We start from the raw sequence: 9,195 nt of genomic DNA, 5'->3' as shown, positions 1-9,195 counted from the left end.
TGCGGTGTTTATTTGTAATGAAAATCCAAAGTGCCATCATTGCCGCTACCAAGTGTTGCACTTCCGGTTTGACGCTTCTTCTCTGTCAGCTGTTTCCTCTTGTACATTTATTCAGCTTTATGAGAGACAGCCAGTTCAAAAACGTGCTTCCAAATATATCTTTTTCGATTGGCTGCCCCCTGCCACAGATTCGGATATTTGTCTTTAGGAAGAAGCCACAGTCGCATTTTTAGATATGGGCCTAGATCCTTTCGTATAAACTGCAGAATGGGTTCAGCATCTTGTTTTGATGCTCCTGAATGACTATCAGATATTCAGAAATGTTGAGAACAATGCTCTGCTGAAACGGAAGTGTACGCACGCAGACAATTGCATATGGCTGCTGGAATTGTTGAGTGCGTTCATCCACCACACCAACCACTACTCGTGTTTATTGATAAAATATTTTCTATCAGCTTGGAAAGTGACAAGAATTATGAATCAGCTGTGAATGAAATAACTGTAATTACCCCCAGAAGGGCAAGGCATTGTTGTTCATTTTACTTACAAATTGGAATTTCCCTTGAGGTTTGGTATTTAGCTGATTCAACTGCCTGCGTCATGAATTTGAACGTTCAATGCCGCTGACTGGTCCTTTTTTGATAAGGAAAACTTTGGTCTCTTCTAATAATGATGAAACAAAGCAGGCACAACTTCGCCTTTGAATTTAGTCAAGGAACACCTTTAAATGTCTTTGGTTTAGGTCATGTGGCATTAAAAAAATCAGGTACACTGACTACAGCAGTCACAATTTTTTGACGTAAATACGTCTATGAGGAAGGGTCATTTGGAAAAAATGTGTTACGAAAAAGGGAAACGAAAGAGTGTAACTTCATTGTTATGTTACCTAGGAAACATCATCTGTTTATCAACAAATAAACAACAATGGTTACCTAGGAAACTTCATCTGTTTATCAACAAATCGACAATAATAGTTACCTAAGGAACATCTATTTACTCGGCAGTTTTGTTACCAAGGAAACGTCATCTGTTTACTCGGCATTGTTGTTACCTATAAAACATTTCATTACATTACCTTACCTTACATTACATTCAGCTACCACAGACCCATCTTAAGCGTAAGTAATTCAAGTTAAATAAGCAATGTCTTAATCAAAATTATCTCAATTGTAAAGCATGTATAAAGGAAATATTTAGAATAAAGCCAATATATAAACTTCCTTTCCGTAAAGACGTATTTACGTCAAATTCTCCGGAACCGTGGTTCCACTATCACTTTTTAAATACCATGTCTTTGCAATGCTACTGCATTAATTCATGCTGGACTCTTGCATACACCACCGAAGAAATGTCACCATGAAGATGGCTGTCTTCTGGTAGAAGTTTTCGGCGAACGTCTACCAGTAAAAACCCATGAGACAGCCATCTTCACACTCGCAGCCAAGAGATCTTCAATTCTCACTGACAGACGGCCATAGAGCAGCGTCATCAGTTACTATGCCCACAAAAGTTAAAAATGTTGCTTCTGAAGAATACATAGTAATATACATGCAAGAAATTCCATCCTTTCGTCTTTTGTCATGTCTACCCTTACATTGAAAGTTCTTCAAAATCAAAATCTTTCACCGTGTGCAAAGAGAGAACGCGCAGTTGACACAATGTACGTTTACTGAGTTTCCGTGTCTTCTGAAATATCAGCTATCCGCCTTCGTACTGCCATTACATTTAAACATATGGATCCAGACTTTTTGTGCATACTTCATGCGCTTCTGTACCCTACAAAATTTATTTAATATATAGTACATCAAAACTGCTGCGTGTTTTCTGAATACTCTGTGTACATTGTAAAATTGGCATAACTGAAAAGGTTCGCGGCCAGCGCGCCTAGCGGTAGTGCAGTATTCACTGGTACAATACTACGGACGAATCCTACCACTAGACATGGACTTTTTCCGTCAGTGGTACCAGTTATTTCAGTGCATGTTGGACAAAATATTTTGTGACAGAGCCATTCAAATCCATATTTTTTCAAAGAGACAGTGTACTGAAAATGCAATCATTTATACATCATCAGTTTCCATCCCCTCAATTTTGAAACTTCTTGTACAATTTTGTTGTATTCCAGTCCCATACGTAGCACTTGCCATCAGCGTCTCCTGACACCAAGTAGCTGAGAAGAAATAGGAGGATTAATGACGATATGAAAAAGATTAGAAAATAATTTGATTTCAACAAGCACTAAAATGTATCCACACTGTTACTAAATTTATTATTAAAATCAAGTTTCATCATCATATAAATAACTTGAAATTTTATTTAAATTCTCTTGTATAAATCCAACCTATAAAATTGTACAAAAACTATAAATGAATAAGCAAATAACTATCAATTTAAAATAATCATTTGTATGAAGGAGTCAAAGTTGTTTCTTCAGCAGAATCAAATTAAGCAGATTTAGCACACAACAACCAAACTCTAACATGAATAAACATGTAATATATTTTAAACAAGCTTCAAATACAGAATTGTGAACACTTTCCACAATTTTCAGTTCAATTTCTGGACATCCAGCCCTATTATACGGTGTTAAATTATTGCCATTTAACATTAAATTCATTGCCCCACCCCTAGAGAAACATAAAATAAGAATTTCACTCAAGTCAGCTCCTGAATATTAGTCCTCTGACCTTTTATCCTCGTTACTGCTATGTACTTATTTTCATGGCAAAACTTTTAGGTAGGAGCCCATGACACCGCAGCATCAGATGCAGTTCTCATTTGTAGTGAATGAGACATACCTCATATCAGGCGAGAAGTCAAGTGTGCAAGCTGAGAATATGACAATCTTGCTGTCCATACTCTGACAAGCCAGTCACTTCTGGTTTGGCGATGGTGTCACTGCAGGCATTCAGTGCATTGTGGGGTCGGCTATATACTTTGTAACCAGTGGAATGTCCCTGGAACAGGCATTTCACAATGAATGAGTGCAAGTAAATACAGTGTTTGTGTGTGTACAAGCAGAACGTTTTTGATAAAAATTAACCATCCAAAATTGGGGTGTGGCTTATACATGGAATATTGCATACTTTTTTTTAAAAAGAAAAACTAGATTCTCTGAAGTAAAGAAGCAGTGATCCCACTGCTGACTGAGCCTGCAATGTCGATGTTCCATGGTGTGAAACTCCCAGTAGAGACTGCTAGTGTTTGAGATAAATGAAAAATGTCAAAATGAACTTGCCAAGAATTGATGTACTTCTGTTGTTAATTCAATGCTAACACCCTTTGTCCTCATGAATTAACCATTTTAATATTATCCTCCCATCTACACCCATATTTCCATGTGGGTCTCTTTTACACCACATGCCTGCCAACAATGCGACCGTCAATCATGTACACATTCATACTAGAAATATTTTTAAAAATGGTTTATAGGTACAAAGGAAGAAAATACTGCAGTTAAGCCTGAAATTTATACACTGACTAGCTTCAAAACAATGAGAAACTTTCTCCTCTAGCAACGAAAGTTTTCAGTACTGGAGAAACATAATATAATATGACATAAACCGAACCATAACCTAACCTGAATGAACTAAAACTGTTTACTCAATGAGCACTACAAAGTCTATGTGAGACATATTTTCATTTGGTAAATACAGAACGAAATAGCCTCAATGCTTGGAGCCCAACAGTTCTTCTATTAGTGGTATCTGTCTCACTTGACGAGATGCCAGAGACTGTACTAGTATGATTTCACCTTTCAAAAATTCCTTAACAAACATACTTTTTCACACTTACAACTTTGTACTGTTGGAAGTGTAACAGAGGACTTTTTTTTGTAAACTGTTTCAGACTTTTCACCCCCCCCACCCCAAAAAAATATGAGGAATAACTGCTGCAAGCCAGTGAGACCCCAACAAGTCAAGTGATGGAATTTGTAAGTTACGTTTTTTCATAGGAGCAGTGGAAGAGTGACAAAACTTTCAACATTTACAGCAATGAACGCCCGGGAAACCAAATGTGGCAGCTAATGAACTAGCCATGAACTGATGAGTTCTTGTGCCATGTAGTCTGGTAGAACTTGTCAGTGTTTCACAGGTCCTTGCAGCCTCCAACATGAGGGTGATGAGGCCGAATTTCCCAGATGATGAAAGTAGCCAGGACCTCTGCTGATTATGGTTCCTCCATTATGATCTGCCCCTGTCAATAAGGCTAACAGCTTTCCTAGTGACACCCAAAATGAAGCCTTTCTGTTCATCAGTCGCACAATTCTGTAGATATCAGCAACTCAGTAGCCATACCTAAATATTTTGGCTGAATGTTTTTCTGGCCCTGTGATTCTCCACCAACCAACAAAAGGCATGACATGCATCTCTGAGTTCCTGCAGTTACATGTCCCGACCCAGTGTCACATTCACTGTAAATCTTAGCTGAGGACTCTCTGCTGTACTGGTAAATGCGTTTACCACATTCGTCAATTCAGGGTGATCAGGTGCCATGTCAAAGAGTAGAGGACCAAACTGGACTGGCATCAACTTCCGCATGTGGAAGAGTCTGCAAGACAAGACGACAAATCAACATTCCTACACCCTATAAAGCAATAATATGAAAGATTAACATCCTAATCAACTAATGTTTACTTAAGTCCATTCAGTTCCTATGGTTATATGCAAAGCTCTAATGACTAAATAAACAAAACATCAGAACATGCAAGTTAAAGGCATTCATATCACTGCCCATAAGAACCATGCTAGAGCAGGGGCCAGGTATAGGAATCCTAAGTCTTAACTTTTTAGTCTTCTATGGAGCATATTATACATGTGTATAATCTAGAAATTGTTTTCCTCCTCTTTAAGACAATTAAAAATTTTGGCATCTATGGCTTATTCTACTGCCTGCACAAACATACAGGTCATTGCAGAACCTCCTATGAAATTTCCATACCAAGCAGTAATTTTGGAAAAGGGGTGCTGTAACTCAGAAAGGCAAATTTCAGACCTGCATTATGTAAACTGCTGTCATTGCTTTGATGCAAAGAACTCATTCTTACATCTGCCCCAACCCTTTCAGCTGTAAAAAGAAACAAAGTGCTCGAAATTGTACTCTGTATGTTTGTAACACTGCCACAATAAATGAGCAATATTTTTGGAGCATAGATCATGCTCACTTCCAGAAACTTCATTTGGTAATGGAAATATATTCTTATGACCGTCATAACAAATTAACATTTTCATTATCTCAGATCAGGTTATTTTAAGAAAATCCCAGACTAAAAGTAGGCTCACTTAGTCACAACATAACAGTAGACAGATGTAAGAACAACCACAGCATTCTAAATTAATATATCATTTTCAAGGCTATAAAGCCCTGGGCCTCCAACTCCTGTTCTAACGACAGCAGAACAACCAGAAATTAACCCTGTTCTTATGCAGAACTAACTGAAACATAAGATAGTAATTGTTCTGACCTTGAAAGTTTTCACACTCCTGCAACTGAGTGACTTCTGAATGTCTGAAAAGCTCCGTACTCAAGTGGTCCTGTCTGGTGTCAATGATGACCTCATCATCAACAGGTGGCTGGCAGCTTTTCATGACATCTCTCTCCATCTGATGCCCTGTAGGACGAAGCATAAACATTAATGGTATGGACAAGAATGCTTATTGTAAATTCTGGCACGACGAAGCGAGAAGAACTCAGTTTAAGACTCTTCAATTGTGGAGAAAGTGGAAGCGTTTTGAACTGAAGTCTTTTGGATGGTCCGTGCTTTAAGTTACTTAACAATACAGCATCTCCTGTGAGGAAACTTTGAAGACATCATTATGCCAGAAACATTTTAATAAGCCAGAAATGATGTCAAAAGTCTCCAAATGTGTACTCTCACTATGCTTGATTTTCTTAGTACATAACAGGGAAAAGATTCAGTTTAGAACTAAAATACTTAGCAACCTTGTAGTATTATAACTAGAAGAATATGCCTCTTGATCTCCAGAACACAAACCTCCCCTTTACCTATCAGTTTTATGGGATCCTTCTCTAATAATGTGCTGACAAAATATGCCACATCCAAGGAAAATCTTTCCTGTCTAAATCAGAACACATTTGTGAAAGAGAAGCCAATTCTTGCATTTGGGTAATGCTACATTGTCAACAAATGGATGTGAAAACAGTGACAGAATTAATTATGCTTGTCAGACTTAATAATGCGGCTTCTAACAAAGTAGCGTACAACTACGGAGTTACTATTATGTTTTTCAGCAGAATTGGCAGCTGAGCCAAGGTCTGCTCTTTGTGAGTGATTAATCTTCGCAAAGGAGGTCTGCTGATAAGTAGCTAGACCTCAGTCTGTTAAGAAACCCCGTAGTAGAAGCATCGGCAGCCACACTGCGTTGTTGCCAGTTCTTAGATGTACTTTAAGTAGTGTTATAACCATTCACTGGAAAACAATGCTATATCTTGCACCACGGTATATTGTTTCCTCACCTTCTCGTCCCTCCACCTCCCTCCTTTACTTCCTACCAAGGCACAGTACATGTGATTAGTGCACGATCCAGCTCCCAATTCGGCTGAAAAGCATTATAATCTGGAATCGACATTTTACAGATATTATAAATTTTCAGAAAGTATACACAAAAGAAAAATGGCACACATTTTCACAAAGATAACATGGCAATAATTTACCCTCAAACTTTAGACCTATCAGAACAATTCTGGAGCAAATTTGCCTTACTGCCAATTTGACGGTACATTTTGGATCAAAACTCACCACAAAATTTAATGCTTTTCATAAACTAGAAAAAAAATTGATATTTATGTTGTCACATATCTCAGAAATGTTAACAGATGCAAGTATTAATATTGAAGTTGCAGCTTCGGGCACTACTCAGATATTTATTTATCTTATGGCTATATTACAACACATGAAATACAAGAACACAATGGACATCACAAATATAATATACTAGAATACAGTATTATAATTTTAGGTCAAGATTGGCAATCCATTCTAGTGCTGGTGGAGAGGCTAGGAGGAAATCCGAATGTTCCCCTGGATATGCCCTCAGGTGGCATTCCTGTACAATATGTCTACTCTAAATGAGCTAGAGAAATTGGCTGCCAGAGTGTTAACAGATATCCTGGCCAATACACATGAACTGTTCTACTAGTCACATAATTGAGGTAAAATAAGACGGAATATCATTATGCTGCAAAAAATTTCTGCTTTCATACGCATTTGCTCAAAGACACTTGTCATCTAAACCAGTGGTATTCAACCTTTTTTGTTCGCGTACCCTCAGATGTAATTTTTCTTCAAATTAAAATTGTAGGTGTATAATTCAAGTTATACATAGTACATAACCTACATCTAAAATAAATTACATTACTGATTATTCAGTGTTTTTCATAAAATAATATATATATTTTAAATTTCACATACCCCCTAAGATGTCTTCCCGTACCCCAGGTTAAATACCACTGATCTAAACCAAAGATATGTTGACATGTGGCAAAAATATACTCAAAATTCAGCACTACATTCATTCTCTACTTTGAAATAACCCTGTCTCTAAATGTATCTATCCTTACCTGAAGCATATATAGGTTCCTGTCCAAGTACCTTCGCATGTGTGGTTAGTATGTTATCAATGAGAACACTACTCCTATGTTCCTTCTTAATTCAGGATAATAATTCTGATAACATTTTATACGTTTGACCTATCTTGATGCTTGGAGCATGTATGACAAACTGAACACCGTTATCTTCAATCCAGAAGGAATCTTCTCTCTGAGGACAAGAAACAGTTAGATTGTGGTCAATGAGGCTGCATGAATTGTTCACAGAACATGCATTCTTGTCTATCTTGAACAACAACAACCATAAAAACCATCAAACTCATAGGCAATTTATGTCTGAGCTGTTTAACTTCTGACTACTGTTATTTGGTGTTGTAAATGTGGACAGAAAAGTAACAGCTGTAGTGACCTCTCTGGAGTTTAATGGCTTAAAAAAATGGTAAGTTTGAGTTTCTGGTATTGCAACTGCACAACTATGTACAGTTATGAATACATTACAAATAATTCCTTAAAGTTTTCTGGTCATAATATATTATGAATGGGTAGTATAATTTATCAACGGAGTGTAATGGGTGGATGTATTTGTATTTTATGTAAACCCTTATTCTATGTGATATCCTTATAACAGTAAGAATTTCAGTTGTATTATTCTTACTTATTACACATCCTACTACCATCCAACTAACTTAGAGATCCATGCAATTAAATAAAAATGTGTGCATGTAATATAATGATGTGTATGTTGCTGATGCAGTACTTTAACAGTTTATGAGGTATTTGAAGTTGATGACTTGTAGATCTGCATTTGCAGCCAGCATTTACAATTCTCATGGCTTGGAGTCTTTCTTTGAATTATACACTTTTTGAGGTCATGTAACAGAACGTTTTTCTTTTTTTGTACTGTCTCCACCAAATTCTGCAGCTGGTGTGTCAATTATTATTATTAACTGTCTACAGCATACATAAAATGTTTAATTAGTTCCAAGACAAACGGACAGTTCAAAGTACATTACTACCTCCTTCAAATGGGCATTTGGGTTATGGAAGTTATTTGTACTCCCACAGGCAAGATATTTCCAAAATACATGTCTATATATGCAGCAACAAGCAATGCAATAAATACTTGTCAAGAAATTCACATCAAATCAAAACTCACGTTACTTTAAATTTTAGGGCAATTATCATAAAAAACAACCTACCATCCGTTCAAAACACAATCTTTTATACCAACCAATACTTAGAATCGAATTCTTACTTGCTGGCGACATCTGTCGGAAATAGTGAATACTTCGTTACTAAAACTCGACTCACAATCGATACCTGTATCGATTGCGGACAGGAATTGCTCAACAGCTAATCGTCAACAACACAAGGTATTTTTGAAATGTAAACATAACGGTGTGCAACATTTTTCGAAGAAAACTGTATAAAAAAGAACCGGGCTCTACTCGGCTACGTGTCTGTAATACACGGTCTCACACGGGCTCAGTTACTTCCAAACCCGGTCTCTGGCACCCACTATTACTAACAGTCCCTGCTTCAAACGGTCTCTGAATCACCCGGTCTTTGCACACTGCCCCGAAGTGACCGGTTTATAGAGACACCGAGTCCGGCAGTGAAAGAACC

The 9,195-nt window shown here is 37.2% G+C and overlaps 1 long non-coding RNA gene across 5 annotated transcripts; it reads right to left on the bottom strand.

Annotated features, from left to right (window-relative positions):
* Positions 1-928: 928 nt before the first annotated feature.
* LOC147872420 (uncharacterized) lies at positions 929-9,061 on the bottom strand. 5 transcript variants are annotated; one of them, XR_015537574.1, is made up of 7 exons: positions 8,769-8,835; positions 7,582-7,780; positions 6,478-6,577; positions 5,465-5,611; positions 4,299-4,551; positions 2,799-2,957; positions 929-2,170 (listed from the first exon to the last, which is right to left on the bottom strand). It is a non-coding gene; the product is annotated as an uncharacterized LOC147872420 (long non-coding RNA). The 5 variants fall into 5 exon arrangements; XR_015537575.1 differs by lacking the exon at positions 929-2,170 and having other exon boundaries at positions 2,477-2,957; positions 8,825-9,061; XR_015537573.1 differs by lacking the exon at positions 929-2,170 and having other exon boundaries at positions 2,477-2,957.
* Between the last annotated feature and the right edge of the window lie 134 nt (positions 9,062-9,195).

The sequence above is a fragment of the Zootermopsis nevadensis genome, unplaced genomic scaffold, assembly GCF_977971745.1.
Source record: "Zootermopsis nevadensis isolate Lab colony 2312 unplaced genomic scaffold, Znev_1.0 Znev_ptg000028l, whole genome shotgun sequence".
NCBI classification, from domain to species: domain Eukaryota; kingdom Metazoa; phylum Arthropoda; class Insecta; order Blattodea; family Termopsidae; genus Zootermopsis; species Zootermopsis nevadensis.
The sequence above is the reverse complement of the archived record's forward strand: the minus strand, read 5'-3'. Positions and strand labels throughout refer to the sequence as shown.